At 50.5% G+C, this 25,311-nt stretch overlaps 1 long non-coding RNA gene across 1 annotated transcript; it reads left to right on the forward strand.

Moving 5' to 3' along the window:
- The first annotated feature begins 2,799 nt into the window (after positions 1-2,799).
- LOC108640803 lies at positions 2,800-4,975 on the forward strand. Its single transcript, XR_001921492.1, has 2 exons — positions 2,800-3,182; positions 4,187-4,975. It is a non-coding gene; the product is annotated as an uncharacterized LOC108640803 (long non-coding RNA).
- Positions 4,976-25,311: the final 20,336 nt, after the last annotated feature.

A 25,311-nucleotide genomic window follows, 5' to 3' on the forward strand; every position in this document is an offset into this window, starting at 1 on the left:
GGCCGGGCCGGGCGGAGCGGCCTCAGCGTCTATCCCCGCGCTGCGCCGCAGGAAAGGGGTGGGAGGGGGGCACAATAAAAGTTCCTCTAAAGACAAACATAACAAAAAAAAAAAATAAAGGGAAAAAAAAAAAGCAGCGATTAGGAAAAAAAAAAAAAAAAAGGAAAGAAAGAAAGAAAAAAAAATAAGCTCGAAAACGCGGCCCCCGCGCGGCGCTGGTTCGTTCAAGCTTTCATGTGACAGGCGAACGACGCGCCCCGGCTTGCGCGGCGGGGCGCGCCCCCGCGGAGGGGCGGGGACGGGGCTGAGCTAACCCTCCCTCAGCGCCGGGGCACCCGCGGGGCCGGGGTTTCGAACAACCGGTCCGTAAACGAGACCGAACCGCACAGACCGGACCGCACACACACCCACGGCCGGGGCTGCGCCGGCGAGGGACAGGGAGCCGGGCGGGATCTGTGGGACAGGAGCCTGCCCGCACCACGGGGAGGCCGTTCCCCCGACACCGCCTCTGGTGGTGCGCAGTGCCGGAGCACAAGTCCTGTGAGGAGCGGCTGAGGGAGCTGGGGGGGGCTCACAGGCTCTTCTCGCAGGCGACAAGTGACAGGACAAGAGGACATAGCCTTAACTGGCACCGGGGGAGGAATTTCTTCGCAAGAAGGGTGATTAGACGTTGGAATGGGCTGCCCAGGGAGGTGGTGGAGCCACCGTCCCTGGAGGTGTTTAGGGAAAGACTGGACGTGGCACTCAGTGCTCTGGGCTGGGTGACAAGGTGATGATCGGTCACAGCTTGCACTTCGATGATCTTAGAGTTCTTTTCCAACCTGTAGTTCTGTGATGTCCCTCAGAGCACTGAGGTGCCAGGCTTTCCCTCAAATACCTTCCCTGCCTCCCCGAGCCCACAGCGCCACAGAAGGGTCCACTGAAGGTCCAGGACTGATCCGTCTCTCACAGGGTTTTTCATCTGCACTTACACCTTAGATGGGTACCCCGAAAGGCAGCTCTACGCCTCCTGAGCGTCATTCAGCCCCACAGAAAAAATGAATCAACGGGCCAAGGCCAATTGTGTGAGGTTCAACAAGGCCAAGTACTGAGTTCTGCACTTGAGCCACAACAACTTCCTGCAGTGCTAAAGGTTGGGGGAAGAGTGGCTGGAAAGCTGGAAAAGGACCCGGGGGTGCTGGTCAACAGCAGCTGCACCTCGAGTGCTGTGTCCAGTTCTGGACCCCTCACTGAAAGAAAGACATTGAGGGGCAAGTCCAGAGAAGGGTAATGGAGCTGAGGAAGGGGTTGGAGCACAAGTCTGATGAGGAGCAGCTAAGGGAGCTGGGGGGGCTCAGCCTGGAGAAAAGGAGGCTCAGAGGGGACCTTCTCACTCTCTACAACTCCCTGATGGGAGGGTGGAGCTGGGGAGGTTCGGGCTCTGCTCCCAGGGAACAAGTGACAGGAGAAGAAGACACGGCCTCAACCTGGCCAGGGGAAGTTCAGGCTGGATATCAGGAGGAATTTATTCATGGAGCAGGTTGTCAGGCACTGGAATGGGCTGGCCATAGAGGTGGTGGAGTCCCCATCCCTGGAGGTGTTTAAGAAACGACTGGGCATGGCACTCAGTGCTCAAGGTAGCGATTGGTCAAAGGTTGGACTCTGTGATATTAGAGGCCTTTTCCAACCTTAATGATTCTGTGATTCTGGGAAAGGTGTCTGGTAATGAGTGCACAGCTTCTGCTGGGCTTGATCCAGCTCTCTGCTGCCTGGGCAGGTGGAAATCCCAATAGCAAGGCCCACAGGGTGTTCTTGCTTCCTGACAGCAGCCCAGGGTTTTACAGAAACAAGGGCAGGCCACTTTCTGCATAAGTTAATGGATAGAGAATTGATGAACGATGTCCCAGAGATGTTTTGGGTATTGAAGGAAATGTTTACCCCAGTCCTAGCCTTTTGCAAGCCAAACTGAAAAGAACACTGTACGTGTCAACTCCTCAGCTTGGCCCAAAGTACTTCAGAGAGGCAACCTGCAGTTCCCTTTCATTTCTCTTCCAACAACCTATGGAAATGGATTGCCTGCTTTGCATCAAGTAACTGTATTGTCTGCAGTCAGCTTTACCTGTCTAGGGTTAAAGAAGCAACTGGTGAAACACCAGGGCATTCCCTAAGGAGGGTAATCCTAAACCCAGGTATGGGAAAACGCCCAAAGAGATCAGCTCTGCAGCAATCCTCCCAGTAGGGACAGCAGAGTGAGCCCTGAGTGGGCTGTAAAACCAGTATGAGAGCTGGTTAAACTGGTCTGAGGGGAAAAAAAAAGGTGGCTTCAGGTAGGCAGTGTTGGTCAGGAGACCTCCCAGGCATGCAGCAGGGTGGCAGGGATGCTGGGTGGCAAATATCCCAAAGGGAGCACAGCCAAAACCAGCTCTGGATTTACTCTGGAGGTGCTGCCGAAGGGGGTGTGAGCTGTGGAGTGCTCCTCCTGACCTGCCCTCTCAAGGGTGCTCAAGTACCGTTGGATATTTGCCTCTGTATTTTTGCCCCCCATGTTGGGAAAAAAAAACCAAGACAGTCAGCAAAACTCAAAGTGTCTCTCTGAGGAATTTGATTCAAGCCAGGAAATTCAGAGGCAGCTTCCCTGTGAGATCCAGGTCAGCAGTCTTAGCTTTACAAGCTGACATCTGCCATTAGAGCCACTCCCATGATTTAACTCTTTGTTGCTGTTATTAAAAGGCTTTTTTTAAAATATAGTTTTTACAGTTCTTTTCGGTGTTTTGATCTGGGTTTAATTTTTATTTTATCCCCTGCTTTCTGTACATAGCTTTCTGACTGGTAGGTCTCAAGGACTAACTCCATAAAGCCATTGAAATGTAGCAATTCCCCCTGTTTTCAGTGGGAGCAAAAGGGAATTACTGTTATTTAGACCTTTCTTTGAGCCTGGCTGTCGGTGTCTTTGTGCATCGTGTTTCCTATTGCTAAGAGAAAGGAAAGCCTCAGTTCCTTGTCTTCCACAAGGATCAAAAGCCTTGTGGATGAGTGTCTGCAATGGACTTTTGGGCTTCCAAGGGAAGAACAAAGGATTAATAAGCAGTAGTATTGGCAATAGCACAACCACATTGTTCACACGAACTGAAATACTGGCTGATCCTTCAAAAGTCTTGCTGATGCCATTACTGACTGTGCTCCAGGGAGGAAAAATAACACAGGTAAAAGCTGTTAAAGATCAAATATATACCCACTTATGCCTATATATAATCCCCTACACCCACAGCCCTGCCAGTGAGTGTGTCACCCAGCACCTTCAGCACCTAAAGAACAACTCCCTAATTCCTGAGCTTTCGGAGACTCTCTAAGTGAAGAGCTTTTCACTGCCCGTGTACATACTGAGCCACCTCTGGCTCCTGGAGATGTTTTTTTCCTGGGATTGCCTTGCACTACCAGTTCCATGATCACTGTATGCAGCCTAAGGGAAGGTTAGATGCTACTTCCTAGAGATACCTCTGTGTTGTAGCAGGAAGAAGGACATGAATAAAGTCTGCCAGTTTTAAAATTCACCCCAGCCGGAGCAGGGATGTGTCAGTTATCTTCCAGTCCCTGTTAGCACAAAATGAGCTCTAAGAATTAATTTAATATTGTCTAAGTATTGGACAATAATTTAGAATTGTCAAAGTATTGACAACACTGTTATTAATCTCGATGGCAGGGGTGCAAGGGTGAAACAGGATAGATCAGCTGTAAGAGGCTTCTCCCTGTCTCCTCCAGCCAGCAGTGTGCCCTTGCACTGCCTCCAGGCTGGAATTCTGCATCGAAGCACAACTTCTGATAGGTTCAGGAGAGAGTCCTGGTGCGGGGACACCTGCACCCTCATGTAGCACACCCTTCCTAGATCCCTGCTCCCAGAGGATTGCTTGTGTTTCCTCATTTAATCTGGGTGTTACCCTTGTATGTCCTCTTAAAGGAGATATGTCTGTCTGCCCACAAAGGTGTGTGCAGCACAGCAAGGAAAGCACCTCCTGCCCAGCCAGCAAACATCACCCATTCCTGAGTGGCCTGAAACTCAGGCTGCAAACAAATCAGTTCCTCTGGGATAAGCTGTCTCCAGCAATAGTCCTTAGTGATTATTTTACACAAAGACACGGGTATTTCTGACAGACTTACATTTTGTAAGGCTGACTGTAGGAATCTGCTCCAGTTTTTCTGTATTTTCCAGCCTCCAAAGCCAGTCACTGACCATGTCCCAGGCAGCAAAGTACCAGTTCTGATCCTCTGCAAGGAGGGAGGACACACTACCTGTAGCATTAAAGGACGGAGCAGACAAGTACTGTCTATAGAAAAATGAACCTTAATATCAATATAAGATTCTGCTCTTATGGGTACATAAATCCTACTTAATATAAGCCCCGAGTTTGTGACATTTATGGTTGCAGCTCCATTTACCTACAGCAGCTGTAGCCAGGATGCCCAGTGGCAGCACAGACCTGGAAATCATTTAGGATGCTCTGCATTGGTCACCATGCAGGGAGACTGAGACTTCTCCTGCACAGAGCAACTCAAGGGCCATATGTTTGGGGGAAGTGACAGTCACCTCCCAGGCCCTGGGCTCCATTCCTGACTGCTGATGACTCATTAGGAAAATTACTTCTGCTTCCATTTCTGAGCCACCACCACCACCTAATTTCCACTGGGTCTGTCAGTCCGTTCAGGAGCACAGCAACCCCTGCAAGGAATCGCCACCCTGGCTTGGGAACTGCTGTCCCAGAGGTCACTAGAGAACTTTATTAATACTCATTGCATTAACCTCCCAGCTAGCCAGTGACAGAAATGCCATTTCTCCCATTTTATAGCTGAGAAAAATGAAGCGTAGACAGATCCATCACCTGGTTACGGAGTCAATGGGAATTCTTAATGCTCCATAAATCTGAAAATTAGGCTGTCAGCAACTTCTCCTGAAGGGAACCTGCAGCAAAGCTATCCAGGAGCCCCAGTTCCTACCCATCAGGTACCATCCCTCCCCGGGATACTGGGGGAAACCTGGACACATCTCTCTGAATTTCAATCTGGAGGGGAGGGAGGATGTTTTGAGAAAGGGGTTGGAGCTAATTGCTCATGTAGAAACTCAGGTACATATCTGGTCATCACCTAAAGCTTGACTTGAAAAAATATTTGGTCATTAAAATGTACAATTTAGTTTAACTCGGGCTGCTTGGGATATGAGTAGAGCAGAAACTATGGAGAACTGGGTTGGTTGATTTTTTTTTTTTTAAATTTCTTTTCTAGTTTAATAGTGCAGAAGCAAGTAGTGCTAAGAGGGAAGAGGCTTAGTGACAACTATTATAGTTAAGATTATACAGAGTTATTATAAAGAAAGGATTTTTTTCAATGCTTTATAACACCTTTGCCACTTGCAGATGGAATTTTATGCCTCGGCCTCGGGCTAACTCCTAGATGGCATAGAGATTTTAAGCAAAAATGGCTTACCCACTTTGAGAAATGAAGAGTCAGCAAACTGAAATATTAACATTTACTGCTGTGTTTAAAAAGCCCTGATCTTTTACAGAAAAAAAAAAAAACCAACCAAAAGGAAAAGGTATCTGGGAGAAGAGTCATCTTTACACTGCAAGCAGCTACATCATTCAGGTCTTCTGAAGAGGAATTTGACTTGATTAAGCTAAAATAAGACTGAAATACTGTCTCCAAAGTTTCCAGGCCCTACAGAGACCTGAAGAGAAATGTCCTGCAACTGCTGTTTCAATATGTGTGTCCTGAGGCAAAGCTACGGAGGAGCATGACTTAATTTCTGACCTACAGCAGTGTAAATACCTGATTCACTGCTCAGAACTATGAAATTCCATTTACAGGGGAAAAAAAAAGAGATACTATCTCGTTATTAAACACCACACTAAATGCACGTGCCCAGGGATAGAGTGAAGGTTCCCTTGTGGCTCGTCCTTTTCCTCTGAGAGCCTTTGACCTCGTATTAAAGATGGGCTTTGATGCCTGAAATGGAAGAAAAAAATCCTCCAAGCAATATTAGTATAGATAAGATAGAGAGCAGCTCTTTTAATGAAGGCCTTCAAGGTTACTTTGCCTACAGTGATATCTTGTTGTCCCGGTCCAGGTGCATATGTCCTAAATAAGATGTGTTTGCTGGAGTCTTTTCCTTGAGAAGACCACTAAACAAGTCTAAAGAATTTAGAAAATTCAATGTGAAGCATGAGAACAGTTTTGTTGACTGTCAACTGCTATTCTGAAGTGTGAGAAACTTTACAGCCATATTAAAAATCCGTATTTGCTAAAAATCTTGAAAATCCTAGGGCATCAGCTTTCTGGGCAAATGTTAACTAAACCCTCTGCATGGTGTACGCAGGGCCAGAGGTGGTTTCTCTCACACACAAGCTTGGTTTGTGCAAGCCCAGGTCTATCCTGGGACAGTGAAGCTCTGCTGAGCTCTCTGGTTCTCACACAGTGCAGTGGTGAGGCTCAGCTGATCCTTACCTGCTCCCATGGACACCCCCAAATCTGGCCAAACCCAGCCCCTGCTGTCCCTCCCACCCTCAGCTAATACACCGTGTCTAAATACAACCATGATCAAATTAACTCCTTGTCTAAATGTACTAAACATTTTAATAAAGATGAATTTGGTATCTACGTCTAGGGTGATTTCTCTCCCACAAAATATGATGGCACTGATGTAGTTTATGTGCCCTTATGGTTTCAAACAGGTCTGTTTAGTGGATTGCAATTGGTTTTTTGAGCATTAGCATGTGCTGGTATATCCTGAGAACTCCCTCCTTTATGTTATAGACAACAAAAGTCATAGAATGGTTTAGGTTGGAAAGGACCTTAAAGACCACCTTGTTCCAACCCCCTGCCATGGGCAGGGACACCTTCTGCTAGACCAAGTTGCTCCAAGCCCTGTCCAGCCTGGCCTTGAACACTTCCAGGGATGGGGCAGCCACAGCTTCTCTGGGCAACCTGTGCCAGGGCCTCCCCACCCTCACAAGGAAGAATTTCTTCCCAATATCCACTCTAGCCCTGCCTTCTGACAGTGGGAAGACATTTCCCTTGTCATGTCACTCCATTCCCTTGTCCAAAGTCCCTCTCCAGCTCTCTTGGAGCCCCTTCAAGCACTAGGAGGGCTCTAAGGTCTCCCTGGAGCCTTCTCCAACCTCAACAACCACAGCTTTTCCAGCCTCTCTCCATAGCAGAGGTGCTCCAGCCCTCTGAGCATCTCTGGGGCCTCCTCTGGACTCCTTCCAGCGGCTCCACATCCTTCTGATGTTAGGCTCTCCAGAGCTGGATGCAGCAAATGATGTCTCACGAGAGCAGATCAGAGACAAAGAATCCCCTTCCTCACCTGCTCCCAGTGCTGCAGGGGATGCAGCCCAGGCACGGTTGGTTTCTGGGCTGCCAGTGCATGTGGCAGAATCCTGTTGGACTCCTCATCCACAAAATCCTTCTCCTCAGGACTGCTCTCAATCCATTCTCTGCCCAGGCTGTATTTGTACTTGAGATTGCCCTGACCCCGGTGCAAGTCCTTGCATTTGACCTTGTTGAACTTCATGAGGTTCTCACATTTGTCTTTAGTCTTGCAACCTGTTAGGATTTACTGAGTGTCTTGCAAAAGCTGATGTTTTCTTGTAGCCCCAGCTTGCCTAGATCCAGGGTTTCTCTGAGCCATGTTGCTCTGCAGCATTTTTAGGGAAGTATTTGCCTGTTCTACGTGGTTACAGGGGCAGACCGGAAAAAGTGAGCTGTAAGATTTCAAAAAATCAAGAAGTGAAACACATCTCGAGAAATCTCTTTCTTGGTATTTTCAAGCCTGTTGAATGAGCATCTGAGGGTTGACCAGCCTGAGCATTCTGCAGTGCACTTTCATTGATTGTGATTGATTCTCCGTGTGCAGACCAATGGGCTTTGGAAAACCAGGATGAGTCCTGGGGTCTGACTGTTATCGAAAAAATAGAGGAGAGGCAGCATCAGGTGTCAGGACTTTGGGGGCACCAAAAGGCACTGATTGCCTTGAGCAGCTTCACCTGGGACCTGCACCCACACACCCTCTGGCAATTGGCCCAGGCACTGTATTTAAGGTCATCCTTGAATGCCTCTGTTTTTTTGGGATGTAGGGCAATGGTGCCTCTCTGTGTCTGTGAGTGGGACCTCATGCTTGTGCAGTCTGTTCTCCAGTCCTACCTCATCTTTTTCCTAGATGGACCTTGGGCCTTACTCCTCTTCTGTGCCTGGGTGTGTTGATGGACCCTGTTGCCAGCAGCCAGCCCTGCCTCCTGTGCTCAGGCTGGACCCTTCTTGGTGAGTGTCCTGCAGTGCTGGGGCCACCCTTGGCTCGTGGCTTGTTGTCCTGTATGGAGCAGCCCACTGATCCTTGGCTGCTTCCCCTGCCTGCTCTGGTTTTTCTAAGTGGGTGGAGGGCAGGCGACAGGGGTTAGTGCTGCAAGGACCCCCAAAAAAGTCAGCTGCTTGTTTTGGGTAAGCTGTAGATGGCTGGCAGAAGTTCCTAGAATCCTAGAATTGTTTGAGTTAGAGGGAACTTTGTCATCTCATTTGAACCTCCCTGCCATGGGCAGGGACACCTTTCACTAGCCCAGGTTGCTCCAAGTCCTGTCCAACCTGGCCTTGAACACTCCCAGGGATGGGGCAGCCGTAGCTTCTCTGGGCAACCTGTGCCATTGCTTTACCACCCTCATGGGGAGGAATTTCTTTCTTATACCTAATCTAAATTGCTCCTCTTTCAATCTAAAGCTATTTCCCCTTATCCTGCCACTCCATTCCTGTGTCTGAAGTCCCTCTCCAGCTCTTTTGGAGCCCCTTTAGGTGCTGGAAGGGGCTCTAAGGGCTCCCTGGAGCCTTTTCTTCTCCAGTTTGGATAGCCCTAACTCTGTCAACCTGTCTTCATAGCAGTTTGTGGTGGTTTTTTTTTCATGTTTCCTGGTACCCTTAAATTAGTGCTCCAAGAAAAGTTCAGTGACCTTGTCACCCTCTTTGAGCTGCTGTAGGAACTCTGCACTGCCTCACTTGCCCTCTGCCAGCCCCTACCCCCTCAGCCCTGCAGGGCACAGCGTGGGCTGTCACGGCCAAGGAGAAGCTGCCCTCACTGGGACAATTCTCAGCTCGGGAGCTGACGATGCCTTCATGGCAGCAGCACCCTAAAATGCTGATTTAGCACCAGGGCGATTAACTGGAGTAGGGAAATCCCTCAGGGGAGGGGATGGTTTTGGGAGCGAGCTACTTCTCACTACCGGCGCTTGCCATCAGAGGGCAAGCTCAGCCCAGGCGAAGATGCTGCATACCCGGTTAGTGCAGCTTGCTGCTTCCCAGACTCATCTCTGCCAGGTAATGACAAAGGCGAGAGGCCATTTACCATCCCGCTCGCAGGGGACAGATCCAGCTTCCCATCTCTTCCTGCTGCCGGGAAGGGCTCTGCTCTCCGGTTCCCTCGAGAGCAAGTCTCGCTTTGCAGGAACGCCCTGGTGAGGATGATGCTGCGAGCTCCAAGTCAGAGCAGTGTAATACAGAAGAGATTCTCAGAAAGCACCAGGTTTGGGCTTTAACATCCCAAATGCTAAATAACCTTCCTCCTCCAGCAGAAACGATATTTATGGCTGAAAACAGACTTTGAGCAGCATGTAGAAAAGCTGTGCTGGTTGGTGCTTGCTTTCTCTCCAGCATCTTCCTGCTCTCCAGAGCCACTAGTGAGTGGGGCTGAACAACCCCAGCAAAACCAGTGGCATTAAGGGAACTTCTATGGGAGTGCTGCCCCTCAAGTGCTTCAGATGCATCCTAGAGGAGCGAAGTGCTGCAGCTCTGACCTCTCCCAGGAGCCTCACGTGCTGGCATGTGGGCCTGGCTGCCAGCACAAGCCCCTCCATGCTTCCCAAGGCGTTTGGTGAGGATTTACATTTTGCCAGCTCTCCCCCTTTGCCTCTTCCAATGAATCTCAGTCTTAATCCACACCCCCCTCATAGCCAGAGTCTTCCTTTAAAAGGCCTTATGCTGGAGAGCTTTTCAGAGGGGAATAATGAACCAGACGCTTTCCCGGTGTCTCTCTTTGTTTTTTACAGCCGTGGGTCTCCCCTGAGGACAGAGAGCTCTTTGTGCTGCACGGGGTCCTCTTACAAAAGGGGGCTTGTGAACAGAGCATCCTCCCACTGGGTACCACACCACAGGGATTTTTTTTTCCACCTGCCCTCCTAGGCATAGCCAGTGTCAAAGCTCTTTCTGCATGTGAGGGACTGAGCCAATAGCTTTAACCTTGGAGATTCATGATGCATGTGTGTTGGATTGCTCAGTGCCATCCTGCTGCCCACCCTCTGTCTAGCTGAAGGGTAGATGAAGGGTTAACCTGTTTGTCATCATCTCCCCTGCCCGGTTGATATTTGGAGTGAAGCCACATTTCAGTCTCTAGATGGCTGATAATTGAATAAACTCTGCATCTTGAGTGAATTTAAAACCAAGACAGGAGCTCTCCCCATCAGAAGTCGATATGCTTCCTCTAGCAGGGATTTTTGTCTGGAGTTAATGCTGCAGCTGCCTCTTCCAGGGGATGAGGATATGCTTGGGGGCAGTCAATTTTTGCCTGTTTTGAGTCTCTAAATTTAGTCTCTATGTGCATAAAGGAGATCCCTATTTCTATTTCTTGCTAAAGGTGAAATCTAGGGCTACAGCCTCAAATGCTCTGAAAACCATTAAGCCTTAAATACCTTAGTGATGGTTTGGTGGTGTGCAGGATCCTTGCCCAGGTAACAGGGAAAGAAAGGCATAGGGTTGCAAATACTGCTCAGGTGCCTGACTGTGCTTAGATCATGGTGTGGGTGGAGGAAAGCAATGTGATGCACCTAATTGACATGGTAATTAAATATTGGATACTCCTCATGTACCCTTGCAATGAATCACTCAGTTTCAGGTGGCAAACTTTCTCACTGTCAATATACAGATAGACTATGGACCTAGAGAAGGCTGTTTCCTGCAAAGCTGAGATTGGTGATTTTTCTGAGCTGTGTAAAATATATTTGCTTTGGTCCTTCTTTGTGTTCACTGTTCAATGGTATTCAAACAAATGCCTTTGAGTCTGGGAACCAGCAGCTTTTTGGCACGTGTTCATTTTGCAAACAGGGGCATTCACACCAGAAATGTGGTTCTAGGATTTCATAGCCACGTGGTGGGTAGGCAGGGATGCACTGGGCAATCTGTGCCCCATCAGAAATACCTGGCACTGCTTGTGTTTCAAACTTCACTGAGCAAAATAATTGCATGGAGCTGTTTGCTGTCAGTCTGCTGCCTGCATGTTATTAATAGGAGAGATGGAATGAATAATTAGGACTAATGACTAAATTAGAGAAAGTTGTTGTCTGTTCATGAATAGTTTGCAGAGAGGCAGTGTTCAACAATTAAAATGATCGGCAAAAATGATTAATTCCTCTTTGCAAATGTGCTCTCCATTATGCCAAAACATAAACACCCACACCTGGCCCAGTGTCCAGACTTCAGCTTTCCCCAGCCCCATTTTGGCACCCAAGTTGGTGTGATGTGATTACCGGAGGTGCTGGGGATGCCCTGCCCCATTGAACTTCCCTACCTGGCTTTGGAGCTGCGTGTCTTTAGGAAAGCAGGGGCACCAATCTGAAGTCTAAATCATGCTCTGAGGATCACAATGAGTTGTGTTGGAAGGAACCTTAAACATCACTTATTTCCACTCCCCTGCCGTGGGCAGGGACACCTTCCATCAGGTTGCTCCAAGCCCCACCCAACCTGGCCTGGAACACTGGCAGGGATGGAGCAGCCACAGCTTCTCTGGGCAACCTGTGCCAGGGCCTCCCCACCCTCACAGGAAAGAATTTCTTCCTAATATCTAATCAAACCTGCCTTCTGCCAGTGGGAAGCCATTCCTCCTTGTCCTATCTTTACATGCCCTGGGAAAATGTCTCCATTTTTCTTATAAGCCCCCTTTAGATAGTGAAAGGCTGCAATAAAGTCTCCCTGGACCTTCTTTTCCAGGCTGAACAACCACAAATCTCTCAGCCTTTCCTCAGGGGGGAGGTGCTGCAGCCCTTGGGTCACTTTGGTGACCCTCTAACAGGTCCATAGTCTCTCTTGTACTGGGGACCCCAGAGCTGATAGGGTGTTCCAGGCAGGGTCTCACAAGAGCAGAAGGGAACATCACTTCCAGGCCCTGCTGGCCACACTGACAGGGATGTACCCAGGACACAAGAGGCTCTCTGAGCTGTTGTGAGTGCACATCACCCTCTGATATCCCCAAGTCCTTCTCTATAAGGCTGACCTCAGTCTGAGTCTGGGCTCTTGTGTTGGATGCTGGCAATCAGTTTGTGGAGATGTTGTGGGAAGTGCCTGTTCCTGGCAGCAGGATCCAATCTTGCTGCTGAAGCACCTCCAGGGGAGTTGATAAATGAGGTTTGCCCTGTGTATGGGGTACCCTGCTGGCTGAAGGTGCCTGGTCCTTCCTCATGCAGCAACTGTGGAGGATAAAGTGTGGAAGTGGATCTGGAGACCTGCAGGAGTGTAGGTGGGCACCAACCAAGGGGTAGGGTTCACTTTACCTTCAGCCACCCAAAAGCTAGTTATTGCAGCAAAAGCTGTTGTCCAATATCCCTCAATGACCAAAGGGGTGAATGAACAGCTGTCTGAGACTCATTCGTCCCATCTTGTCCTAAATACCTGGGATAAATCAAGCTCTGGACTGAACTTTAGCTTGTTTTTTTTTGCTCACCAGAGAGGAAGCCTGGATGATTTTATGGCTTTACACAGCCAAGCAAGCCAACCAAAACCTTACAGGTATCTGATGTGAGGTGGATTCAACCTGAGCATCACAGGGATTTTCCATCGAACCACCCAGGTGATGTCAGGTATCCAGGGCTCTTCTGAACCTGTAAAAGCCCTGCCTAGACTCCACCAGGCTGACTGATGTCAATACACCAACCCTCGTGCACCCTTCCTTCTCCTCAACCACCCTCTGCCCACCAACCCATTTTTGTTGAGTCTGGTTCTCACCAAGTCTGAGACCCTGCTGAAAAAGGTCTGCCTACAAAAGTTCACTTCAGATGTTTAAATCCATTTGTTTCCAGACAGGAACCATACGCGGGGTGCTCACTGTCCCGAGAGCTGTTGAGCCAACTAATTTTGTGGTGGGAAAGCCTGCCAGGCTGAGGGAATTCTGTGGAACACATTCAGAAAGCAAATGATTGATTCATCATCAGCAGCAGTGGAGAACTGATTCCAGGAATTGCGTGTGCCAAGCTGAAGCCTGTTGAAGCCAGGGAAAAGGCATCCTTGAATTCAGGTCATCAGTCAGTGCTGGGAAATGCACGGAGGCCCTGGTGCAGGAACACTTAACTTCCAGTGCTTGCTCAAGCCCAACTAACCTCCGTTAACGTCAGCTGTGATAAAATTAAACATGAGGTCAAGATTTTGGATAAGAATGGTTTATGGCCCGGAGGCTTACGTGGAGAGAAGGTCAGGCCAACGAGCCAGGGCGTTTGATACTGAGGAATCTAATCAAGGAGCTCCTGCGTAAGCTGCGGCGTGAATCAGGGAATAATTCGGGATAACAGGCACATCTGAGTAATTCGTGACCTATCGGCAGACGATGCACCCGGACAGGCATCATCCATCAGCGGCATTATTCCTCGCAGAGGTCTTCTTGGAAGGCTTATGATGTCTGTTGGTGGCTCCACCTGAGGGGGGGGGTGCTCACCAAGGGAGAAGCTGGGAGCAGCTGGGATTGTGGGGATACCCCAGCCCACATTGCTGCCCAGGGGCAGAGCTGGTCCTTCCCCCACCAGTGGCCCAAGAGCTGTGATGTTTTAGGCAAAGAGGGGCGTTCAGGTTTTTCAGCTTTCCTTGGGAAGAAAGGGATCAATGTCAGGTGTGTGGGGGGTTACTGTAGACCCCATATCCTGTCCTTGCTCTGCCACACCAGTCCCATGTAACCTAGTTTAGGTGTGCTTTACAATCTGCTTTCCCACCTGAAACATTGGTGTGTATATCTGCTTTCAGCTCCCAGCATAGTCTGTGAGATTCATCAACTATATTCTGGTGTTCACCAGGAGTCATATTGGATCAGTCAACACCCCATACACTGGAAAATACCTAGCTTGGACCTCTAAAACTGGGAGCTAAAGTATAAGACTCAAAACCTGGAGAAAACCTGGCTTTATCATCTCTATTCATCACAAAACAACTACTCTAAGAGTAAGCACCTGCCTTCAGTGATGTGTCACCAAGTGTAGTTGGAACCAGAATCTATAAAAGATCAACAAAGAGAGTGTCTTCACTGTTTGAATCATCAGCATCAGGCCTGTAGGTGCTAGAATAAGGAAGAGAGAAAGAAATCTCTTTTTTTTTTTCTTGTCATGGAAAGGGAGGCAGCATGTCAGGTTCCTGCTGGAGTTTGTCCAGGGCCTTGCTAGTGCCAGGCTCTTGCAGAAGGTGTGAAAGGACTTGCAGGCTTCCTGCTCACTCTCTCCGTCTGTGGGATGCACCAGCACAGCCCCCAGTCCAGGGTGATGGCACCAACAGGATGGAGCATTTTGTTTTTCCCCGAAGGGTTCTCACCTTGCCTTGGAGATGGGAAGCAGCTCAGAGCAGTACAGAGCTCTCCACACTCACCCCAGCATGTGACCATGGACCCAATTTTTGTGCATTGTTTGTGCATCATTGGTGCTTTGAAGCCTCCTTCATGGGGACTGTGCCCTGCCCCTGCTATCTGGCATCTGCCCCCATGCCCCAGCGTGGCAGGTAGCCATTGAGCAGCTTCCACTTAGCTTGGAGAGTGGCTATAAAAAGAGCCTGACAGGATCAAATGCTAATAGAGAGGTTTTCTGAAGGTTGAAAGTGATCTGCTTGAGGGCATTCGTGACTGGGAGATGCCAGAAGAAACTAAATAACCAGTGCATTGTGGAGTAAATAATTGGATTTTAAATATTCTCTGGGAAAGAATCCTATGGGGAGGCAGGGGGGAATACTCTGCTAAGTGCTTGGAAAGCTGTTGCTCTTTTAAATCTTCACTTTGCTGCAACACATATAGAGAATCATCATCCAAAGCTACAGATGGCAAGTGGGGGATTTTCTTCTCTGAATTTTTCCATGAAGCTTCAGCACCCACAGCATCCAGCCCCATGGTGTGGAAAACCATGTCCTGCTGCTTGTAATCCTTTGATTCCCCCCCATTTTTGTGTTTGGAGGGGCAGCAAGGAATCCTCTGGACCCTCAGTTCACATCCCTGAGTATTGTCCCTCCCCACAGTGGGCAGGAAGGTCCTGCCAGCAGAGCTACAGCTGCCTCCCACCCAGCTGCAGCATGAAGCAGTGCCCATCTGCCATGGGGTAGCTGTGTGTCAGTATTGGCTTCTGAGGGTTAGCTCAGTGCAATTCCACAGGAAACATGACCTCTGGGAAGAGGTCTGCAGGTAGGCCTTGCTCTTTCTGAAATGTGGAGGAGAATGTCTGTCAGTACTGCTGTTCCAGGTCAGGGAGTGAGAGCTGTAACATCAACAGGGCAAGCTGGGAGCATCAAATTGCTCATTCAAACCCTGTCAGCACCTGTGTCCTCACCCTGGGTGAAGATGACTGCCTACATGAACATCACCCATGTCATTGGAGCTACAGGGCTTTACTCCTCGAGAGCATCTGAGTCCAGCTGTCCCAGTTTTCAGTCCATGCTGGTGGATAAAGGCTCTATCTCCACTGTTTTCTTTTGCAGGATAGATGCTGAGCCAAAAGTGGCTTCAGCCCTGCTGGCATCCACTGCAGCTGAGCCAGGCAGCCTGTTTCTCTGTGAGTCTGTCAGTGGGAACGTGGACCACACATCTGTGGTTACACAGCTCTTGGAGCAGAACTGATTCCAAACCTGCTGAGTCTGAGCACAGGTGTGGATCTGGCCCTGAAAAAGCTGTGCAGACATGTCTTTGGGAAGAGCTGTCTCAGATCATCCAGCCAAGCATCACCAGGCAGCCTGGGGACCAGAAAGCCCCGGCTGTCCTGTATGTGGTCGCCATCCTTGCCATTCCCATTCTTTCTCCCCCCATTTCTCCTCTCCACTAATGCATCCAGCACATAAAAGTGAGGTTTCCGAAAAGGTCTCTGAACCCAAAGAGACATTGGGGAGATGGAGAGAGGGAAAAGGAAAGAGGCTTTTTGAATATTGAATTAAGGCTGTCTCCAGTATTATTGGATTCTCATAAGAAGGCAGCCAGGGAGCCCACTGCTTTAGTGTCCTATGAATATTTCATTGCTTGACTTAAGCTTGGTGAAAATAGTTTTACTGCACAAAAACACCTCTTTGGCCTGTGGGTTTCTCTCCAAGCACGTGGTTATTGTCCTTGCTCTCACACCAGCTACAGAATCAACCTGGCTCGTGGACAGAGTCACCTGACACTACAGCAAGCTAAATTTGTCAAACTTGGGTGATCTTTTGGCCAAATCTACCCAGGAATTTCCAGAAAATAACCAGTCATGGCTCAAAACATCTTGGTGGCTTGCTGGGTCAGAGTGTATGAGTGCTGCAGCAGGGATGCTCAATACCTGTGTCTCCTTCCACCCAGGGCAGTGGTGAGAAGGTTGGGAGGGATCTCACCTCACCTTGACCTACCACGTTGGCTGCAGAACTGGGGGCACAGGCTGTGCATCCTGGTAATCAGTTGTGGGCACTGGCCTTGAGGGTCTGAATCTGCTTTGATTCCCCCAATTTTAGATGCTTGTTTGGAACTTCTCTGGGTAATCCAAACCATGAACTTCTCAGGCTGGAAAATTTTCCAAAATGAATAGTCACAAAACTTTGGTGCATCCTGCTTTCAGACAGGTTATAAACCACATTCACCAATGCTATGGAAAATCCCCATGCAAGAGCATTCCTTGCCCACTCTGCACGGATGGAAATGGTCTCAAATACCATGAAAGAACCTGCTTTTCCCTTTCCAGCACCGTTTTTTGGAAGTGCTGGTACCTGCTCCTACCACTCCCTGCTTTTTCTCTGTGGCCCAGGAGATTCCTCTGACATTACCCAACTGTTGAAGGTCCTCAGGGATGGCAGCAGCAGAAACTTTTTTCTTCTTTATTAGATGAGTTGGAGGTCTCCAAACCACAGCCCTTCACACCTCTCCTTGCTCTGCCAGGTGCCATCACACAGATCTGGAGTGATTCAGGTCTGGAGTGGGTTGGCTAATTCCATTGCTTTCTCCTCTTTTTTTTCTTTCCTTTTTTTTTTTTTTTTTTTTGTACTTTTTTCTCCCAGTCTAGAAATCCTCTTCCAAGAGTGTAAATTAATTGTTTTATTGTAGACAGAGTAGATAACACTGCTTGTTACTGAGATTGCCCAATACTTCCCCTTATGGGGCTGTGTTTCCTATTGCTTAGAACAATGCCAAAACACACACACGCCTTTAGGCAGAAATTGTCTCCTAGGGATTTACCTCAACCTGAATTTCTTTAGAAAATTTCAGCCAAACTGGGTCAGTATTTTTCCAAGAGGATGGCCATTTGGTTTGCCTGTGGCCACACTCCCTCCCCAAACCTCCTTAGGAAAGTTGTCGCAGCCTGTGCTTCACCTGGGAGGTGAAATTTGGCAAGAGAGGACCTTCTTGATGGGGAGCTGCGAAACCCTCCCAGTTTCCTTAGAGGGACATGGTGCCCTTTGCAGCTTATTTAAGCTTGTAGGATTGTTTTTCTAAGTTACAGTTTCAGCAGTGGTCACTCAGCCTGCTGACCAAGAGGTGCTCAGTGCATGGTAGGCAGCTCCAGTGCCATCTTCCCTGAGCCATGTCTACTGCAGGGTGGAGACCCTCCATGTCTCCTGCATGACTGAGCCTCATCACTCTCCCATCTGTGGCTGTGGGATTGAACAGTCCCCACAGAGCCCAGGTTGGGGACAAACGAGGGGACAGAGAGCAGGAATCCTGCTCTTCCTTGCTGGGCATCTGCCTGCTGCAGACAAGGGGTTTCAGCTTGTCACAACTGCTTGTCCCCTATGCAAGATGAGAAGGTAGGTGGCGACATATTTTCTGAGCTAATTTCTAGTGGTCGTAGATCATAGAATCATGAAATGTTTTGGGCTGGAAGGGACCTTAAAGATCATCTCATTCCAACTACCCTGTTATGGGCAGGGACACCTTCCACTAGACCAGGTTGCTCAAAGCCCTGTCCAACCTGGCCTTGGATGCTTTCAGGGTTGAAACATCCTCATGGTGCTGCATTTTTGACAAGCTGTGGAATCTTTCATTTCCAGGAGGCAGGAGGGCAGTACCCTGCTATCCCCTGTGACACGCCTTGAACCCCTCTACAACATCCCAGGCAGGGACAGCAGGGACTCAGGGGGCAGGTGCCACTGCTGGTTACCCACGTGGCACAGGAGCAACACGGCCTTTTCATCACAGATGGAGGATGGTGCCCCAGGACCACCCCACTGGTCCCCTTTTGCAACTTAATCAGGGGAATCAAGAATCCCCCTGGACTAACGGTGCTCTTTGCACGCCGGTGGCACAGGGTCCGTGCGTTCCGCCGTGGGCTGGGCGGCAGCTCCAGTCCTGGTTACAACCGCGGATCCCTTCGGTGCCCACCTGGCTCTGCCCGCCCTGGGCTTCAGTTTTTTCGGGGTGGTGACGACGGGCGGCTCCGGTTGACGTCAATGGAATTGTGTTAGCGCCGCTGAGAGCCGGGCCTGCGTCGTCTGCGCCGGCAGAGCCCTCCCGGAGAGCGGCGGCGCGCGCTCGGCAAGATGGATTGCTCAGCTCCCAACCAGGACAGAGAGATAAGGATAATGGATGGATGGTCAAAGAGCAACCCTGCTTTAGGCAGATGAATAAATCACTTTGATTGTTCGTGTATAAACAGGAGGTGCCAGTGGGACTCAGCTTTCTGAGCGGGGTCTATCCAATTTAAACCCTACGATTGTGTTTAAAGATCTAAAAGCCATTTGAAATGGGCTTCGTTGATTGAGGAAACCCCACTCAGTGTTCCTATGACAGAGCTGGGGTTGCTCGGAGCCTGGCTGAGAGCCCCAGTCCCTCTGGTCCCTTGGGAACCTCCATCCTGAGATACCATATCCCTGTGACACTTTTCCTGGGGAAGAAGAGTTGCCCAGGAAAGGGAGAGGGACAGTGTTCTCCTGCTGAGGGAGGCTGACTGCAAGACCTGCCTTCCAGCTGCCTACCTGTCTGCACCAACCACAGACCCCTAGTTATCCTGGCTTGCATCCTGGGAATTGGAAGGGTCTTCAAGAGGTTTTGCAGTGCATGCAGTGCCCTTAATTTCCAAGGATGCTTGGCTCTGGCATCTCCAGCATCTGGGGATGGTATGATGGGGTGATTCAGAGTCAGTATGAAGGACACACTCCAGCATCTGGGCCACCACTGGGGACACATCTCCAGCCTGGCCTACTCCTGCTGCAGAGCACTGCATTTACAGCAGCCCATGAGCTCGGTAGGGTGGCACCCACCAGGCTCTCACCCTTTGATGTGGGAACATCTTTCTCACCCAAAGTGGTGGACAGCATGTGCCTAGTTTCAGCATTTTTGGTAAAGGAGTTGTGGCTCTTCCCATGTGTGTCTGATCCTGTTGGGATCCATGCTGAGCACTTGTGGAAACACCACAGCAGCTGTAGATCAGAGACAAGGAGACCTCCAGCCTGTGCAGGTGTGGGACAAGCTCTCACCTGCTTTAAGTGGAGCACCTGGTGTGTTGTCACTGCCAAGGCTGTGCCCACCCAAAGAAGTTGGCCACATTGTCCTCACAGATGTCCCCTCGTGACCTGCACTGGGCTGGGGAAAGTTATTGGTGTCTGTTGCCACTCTGTACATCTGTGCCCTCCTTACATATGCCCAGGTGAGCCCTGCTTTATCTGAAACTCCCTCTGAGCCTCCACCCCCAAATAACTCCTCTGGTAGGTCTGGGTCATGGTGCTGGGCTGCCATGGCTGCTCCCTCAGGCCAAACCAGAAGGGTCAGCAATTAGCCTCATTTCAATTAGGCTAATTAGTTCACACCACCAGCTTGTCCTCAGCACCCAACTCCAGAGATGCTTCTCATCTTCCTTTCAGTGCTGAAGCAAGCCCTGGGAGACTTCAGGAGCCAACCAGTGGTGTCTGTCCCTTGATCCATCATTCTCACCATCCCTTTAATTTCCCCTCGGCAATGGAGAAAGCCAGGATGAAAGCCATTCCCTCCCAGAGCAGTCGGGGTCCTGGATGCAGTCCTGCTCCCTCACCAAAAGCTCATCCAACCCCTTCCCACCAGCCCCCCGCCTCCTTCTCTGTCTGCTTGTTGCCTTAATAACCCTCTGATCAATCTCAGAAGGAACCAGCAACGTGGGAATGGCAGATGGGGAACAGAGCATGAATATTAATTAACAACGAATTCCAAACAGAGGACTTTAATTACATTAAGAGCGCCGGCTCGGAGGCAGTGACTTACTTCCTGCTGTAAATCTGTTGACAGGTCATTTGCCACAGCGGTGTCGGTGCTCCTTAATGAATGAATATATACATTTCAAGCGCTGGCATATGGAAGAAAGAGGGTCTTGCTTCCAAAAACTGCAACGCAAGCCGGCACGCCAGCGAGAGGACTTTCACTCGTCGGGGAGGATTCGGGGAAGTAATGATTAGTATAATTACCTGGTAATCATACACCCCGCTCTGGGAGCCAGGAGCTCCGCTCGTGGGGCTGGAAACCTCCCGGGCACGAGTCCCAGACCTGCTGCTTTGTTATATGTGGTCTGGTCACTGGGGGGAGACCAAGAACCGCAGCGCCTTCGCCGGGTGCGGTGGGTGCCAGGTCCCGCCGCGCTGGCGCGGGTGGGTTGCGGGCACCGTGCCCGGAGCGCTGCCCGCCTCGCACCCAGGGTCCCCTCGGTGCGGCGCTTCACCAGCTCCCACGGGGCTCCCTCGGGGTGGGGTGGGGACACCTCTCGGCCTCCAGGTTGCCGGTGGTGCTTTGGCAGCCCGGCAGGGGGAAATCGGTTCTGCGAGGGGCAGGGGCTCACCCGAAAAACCCATCTAGCCGGGATCCCCTCTCAGCCCAGGGGCAGCAGCAGGTGGTAAAGCGCGCGTTCCCCAGCGTGGTTTAATCCCGGGAAGAAGGCAGCCAGCGCAGGGGACCTTCTGTACCAGCAAAAGGGTCTTTCTGTTTTAATCCCTCAAAGTGGTGTGGGACAGCCATGCTGCCAAATAGCCCCTTATGGGGACAAGTCCTTCTATACTCAGGGATTTTGCTGGATGAGTTTGGCCTGAGGTTTTCTGCACAGCTAACCAGCTTGGACTAAGAGGGTTACATGAGTGCCAGCACGCTGATATTCCAGTAAAATGAAGCTTTAGCTTTATCTTTCTTCATCCCAGCTGCCTTCAGCCTGTGGAGCAGCACCTTCCTCCACAGTCCTGTGGTGATGCTGGAGAGCTGTGCTCCAGCTGGGATCAGCACCCAGCCACAGACCCCACTAGGCAATGGGCAATGCTCCAGGGAATCCTGCATCCTTGGACCTTCTGACCAAGGAACAAATCTTAAAACAGTTAATTAGGTCTGACTGAGCTGAGATAAACACTACAAGAGCAGGGTACAAAACCTGCAGGTGCAAAACCACACTGGTTACAGTCATATGGGCAATGTCCAACAACCAAATTAAGACGCAACTGGAAACTTGCTGGATAACAGGTAGTGCCAGAGTTCATCTCTTGGTCTCCTTCTTGGTCCAGTGAAAACCAGGAAGTGTCTTTTCCCCGGCCGGGGATAACCACTTCTTCCTCTTGCTTGAGAAGAGCATGTGTGTGCGGGTGCTCTTCCTTTCTTCCACCTTTTCATCAGGGCTCTCACCTGCCCCAAGGTGGGACACGAATGGCCTGGGGGGCACAGCTCCACAGCACAGTTGTGAGCTGGAGGCTGTGAGCTTCATTGGCAGCTGGCATGTGGCTCCTTCCCCCTCTCTCCCCTGGCAAGTCTATTTTTATTTGTCTCTTCTAAAAATGAATGAGGAGGGCAGAGGTATTTCCTTGTTGTGATGAACTTGTCCAAACCCCAAATACTTAAAACCCTGCTGGCTAGCTTTTAAGAGCTGAGTCTGACTCTTTCACGCTTCTCTTTATTGCTCGCTGCCGAGTGATGAAGCAGGTTCTCCCCAGGACAGAGGATGTCCCAATGACAGTGAGTTTTGGACCAGCAATCAGGAGGCTCCTCTAATTCACAGTGCCAGAAATCCTGCTTTACCCTGAGAGCAAGGATAGGGAGCAGGCAAAGCTAGATATAGCCCCTTTGCCTCCTCTCAGCCACCGTGCTCGTTTGCTCCTGCTCCATCTCTTCTTGCCGCAGCTGTTCCCTGGCTGGGGTCAGATGGAGAGATCTTAAAATGGGAATTTTGAGGAGCTGCTGAGCTTTGCATGCGCAAAGCCATGCGCTGGGGTGCCACAAGCCCTTCCTCCCTCTCCTTGTCCTTCAGATACCTGTGGCAGATTAAATGTTCGCTCCGTGTCTTATCGACTGGCTTTAGTAAATGACTTTTCTGCCTGGGCAACACATGGGGAAGTGTCTAAAAAACGCAGGAGCAGAGCGAAGGCTATCGGGAGATGGCGAGGGCTGCTTGTACAAGTAATTGCTCTGACTCTCCTGCAAGGGAAGTCATGCTCGACTAGGGAAGAGATGCTATCGTGTGAGTGGCACATCCAACCAGGACTAACAAGCAGATCTTAGTGTGGGCACAGGGACAATGAAAATGCAGCAAGGTCGTGTAATTGTTCCACCTGGATTTACCGCCGGAGCTGCCGTGAGTGTGGTGCTCTCCTGGAGCTCCTGCCAGCAGACTTGGCTCTGCTGGGGTGGGATTTTGGAAGCCTGAGCTGGTTCCTGCTGTGTTTGTACCAATATACCCCCCCTGTGGGTGCCTGCAGAGCTCACATCCCATCTTTGGGATCCTGCCTCTGCTGCTGACACAGGAGCTGTGTGGCATCGTGCCTCTCCCTTGGCATACGCTTCCCATCCAGCTGGGATATGGAGCTGCACTTGAACAATCCTGACTTAATGGGGCTGAAACTCCCCAACGACAGTGGCAGAATGGAAGTGAGAAGCTGATTCCATTTCCTCTCCTGCTTTTTCATGTGTGCTTTTCCTCCATGGCTGCTGGAAGAGCTACATTACGTAAAGGCAGATAAGTCCCTGCCTTTTGTCAGCAGCTGGAATAATTTTCAGTATCTGAGGCACCCCATCTGGCAAAGGTCATGCCCTGTTCTCTAGATGGCCTTAATTTAGCACCTGCAAGTTCTTGGTGAAGTGCAAAACTTTGGGACGCCAGAAGACCATTGGAGGCTGCTGTGTATGGAATGTCTTCCCTGTGCAGAGAAATGAGTGAGCTGCTGAGCACCTGCCTCATCCTCACCTCCCAGCTGGAAGCCAATGGTTTTTACTGGAGGCTTGCAAGAACCATTCAAAGCACAGCTCTGCTCTGGCTCCAGGCTGTAGTGTGACATCCAAGGCTGCTCCGAAATTGCTGCATCTGATGGTGATGCACCAAACCGGCTTCAAAGCATCTCAGTTGAAGCCCTGATCAGTGCCTGGCTACTTGGCTTCCTCCATGGGCTCCCTGCATCCCTGCTGCCCTAGGGGTGCCACCTGCTGTCTGCAGGCTGTGTGTCTCAGAGCACAGGCGAGGAGGCAGCTGTGAGGTATGAGGATGATGGGTCAGACATATCCTTGGCTGGATGTTCTTCACTGTTACTTAAAATTCCTTCCTTGTCTCCACTGCCAGAGGAGCTGAGGCTGTGTACGTGGCTCATTGAATTCTGGAGGCTGGTACAGCTGAATGCAGCAGAGAAACTGTTGTCACCAAACTTATGAGACTGAGCAGCACAGGGAAACCCTACTGGGTGCTTCAGGGTGGGGGGAGCTCAGCCTTCCTATTAGGCTTGGAGAATCCAAGGGAGTGCCTCTGGGAGGTCTCCCTGATCGTCTCTCATCCCCTACAAGATGTGCTCAACTGCAAGGCACAAACACACAAGGGACAGGGCTTTTGACAGGGGGGGATGGCTTTAAACTGCAAGATAATAGGTTTAGGTTAGGTATTAGGAAGAAATTCTTCCCTGTGAGGGTGGGGAGGCCCTGGCACAGGTTGCCCAGAGAAGCTGTGGCTGCCCCATCCCTGGAAGCGTCCAAGGCCAGGTTGGAGGGGGCTTTGAGCAACCTGGGCTAGTGGAAGGTGTCCCTGCCCATGGCAGGGGGGGTGGAACTAAACGATCTTTAAGGACTCTTCCAACACAAATCATTCTGTGGTTCTGTGATTCCATGGCTCTGGAGCTTTTGCTGCTGCATTTTCGGTGTGCAACTGTGGACTCCTGCTGGCGCTGGCACCGACAGCGGCCGCACACCAGGGCTTATCTCCAGACCTACCAGGAGCAGGAAACTCAGCGAGTTCCCAAGCAAACCTCTGGTGCAGGAGGCCAGCGTCTCTGACCTCCGGGGGTCCTGAGCGTTTGAACAGGCTCCTAATCTGCTTGGGAAAAGCAGGAGGACCGGGGAGGGAGAGGAGGGAGGGCTGGGGCTGTGCCCTTGAGCGGGGTCGGCTGTTGCTCGTGGCTTTGATTGCTGAGGCTTGCTGTCTCGGGCTTGCGGGATTTGGCTGCCTGGCCACGAACAAAAAAGTTGGATTCTCCCAGAGCCTTTATTCCCATGTCAAGATCGCTGGTGGTTTCCCGAGGAGGAGTGGAGAGAGAGGAAGGCTTTTGTTGATGGCTTTTGACAGGCGTGGGGAAAAGCTCTACTCCAGCTAAAATCCTAGAATCCTAGAATAGTTTGGGTTGGAAGAGACCTTTAAAGGTCATCTTGTCCAATCCCCCTATAGTGCTCCCCAGAGCTGCTCTTCACCTTTCCCCAGTGTGGGCTCACCTGGCACTGGGAACCCCACTTCTGTGCTGGGGTCACCCCAGAGCCCCCACTCAACATCTCACTTTGATGGGGCCACCCCCTTCCCTCTACCTCCTTCCAGAGGCTCTTGGCCCTCTGCCCCTGTCCAGTACTGGCAACCTGTCTCATTCAATTCCAACCCCAAAAATATCCCTGTCTGCAGGGACTGACAGCCCAGAGGGTCCAGACAGCAGGGATGTTCCAGGAAGGACAACACATGGGGAAGGGATGAGGAATATCCAGCCAAACCTACCCGCTGACACCACTCTGCCCTCCTCCTTCCTCCGACCCAGCATCCTTTCTCTTGCTCTTGAGCATCATCAGCAGATTTGAACTGCAGCTAGACTCTGCCTGGGAGGAGCATCTCCACCCAGATGCTGCACGTAGGGATCCCTGGAAGATGCAGGGCTGTTGCGTTCCTCAGCCAAGACAGCCTG

This window comes from Manacus vitellinus, unplaced genomic scaffold (assembly GCF_001715985.3).
Source record: "Manacus vitellinus isolate BGI_N305 unplaced genomic scaffold, ASM171598v3 scaffold_44_pilon, whole genome shotgun sequence".
Classification (NCBI taxonomy): Eukaryota; Metazoa; Chordata; class Aves; order Passeriformes; family Pipridae; genus Manacus; species Manacus vitellinus.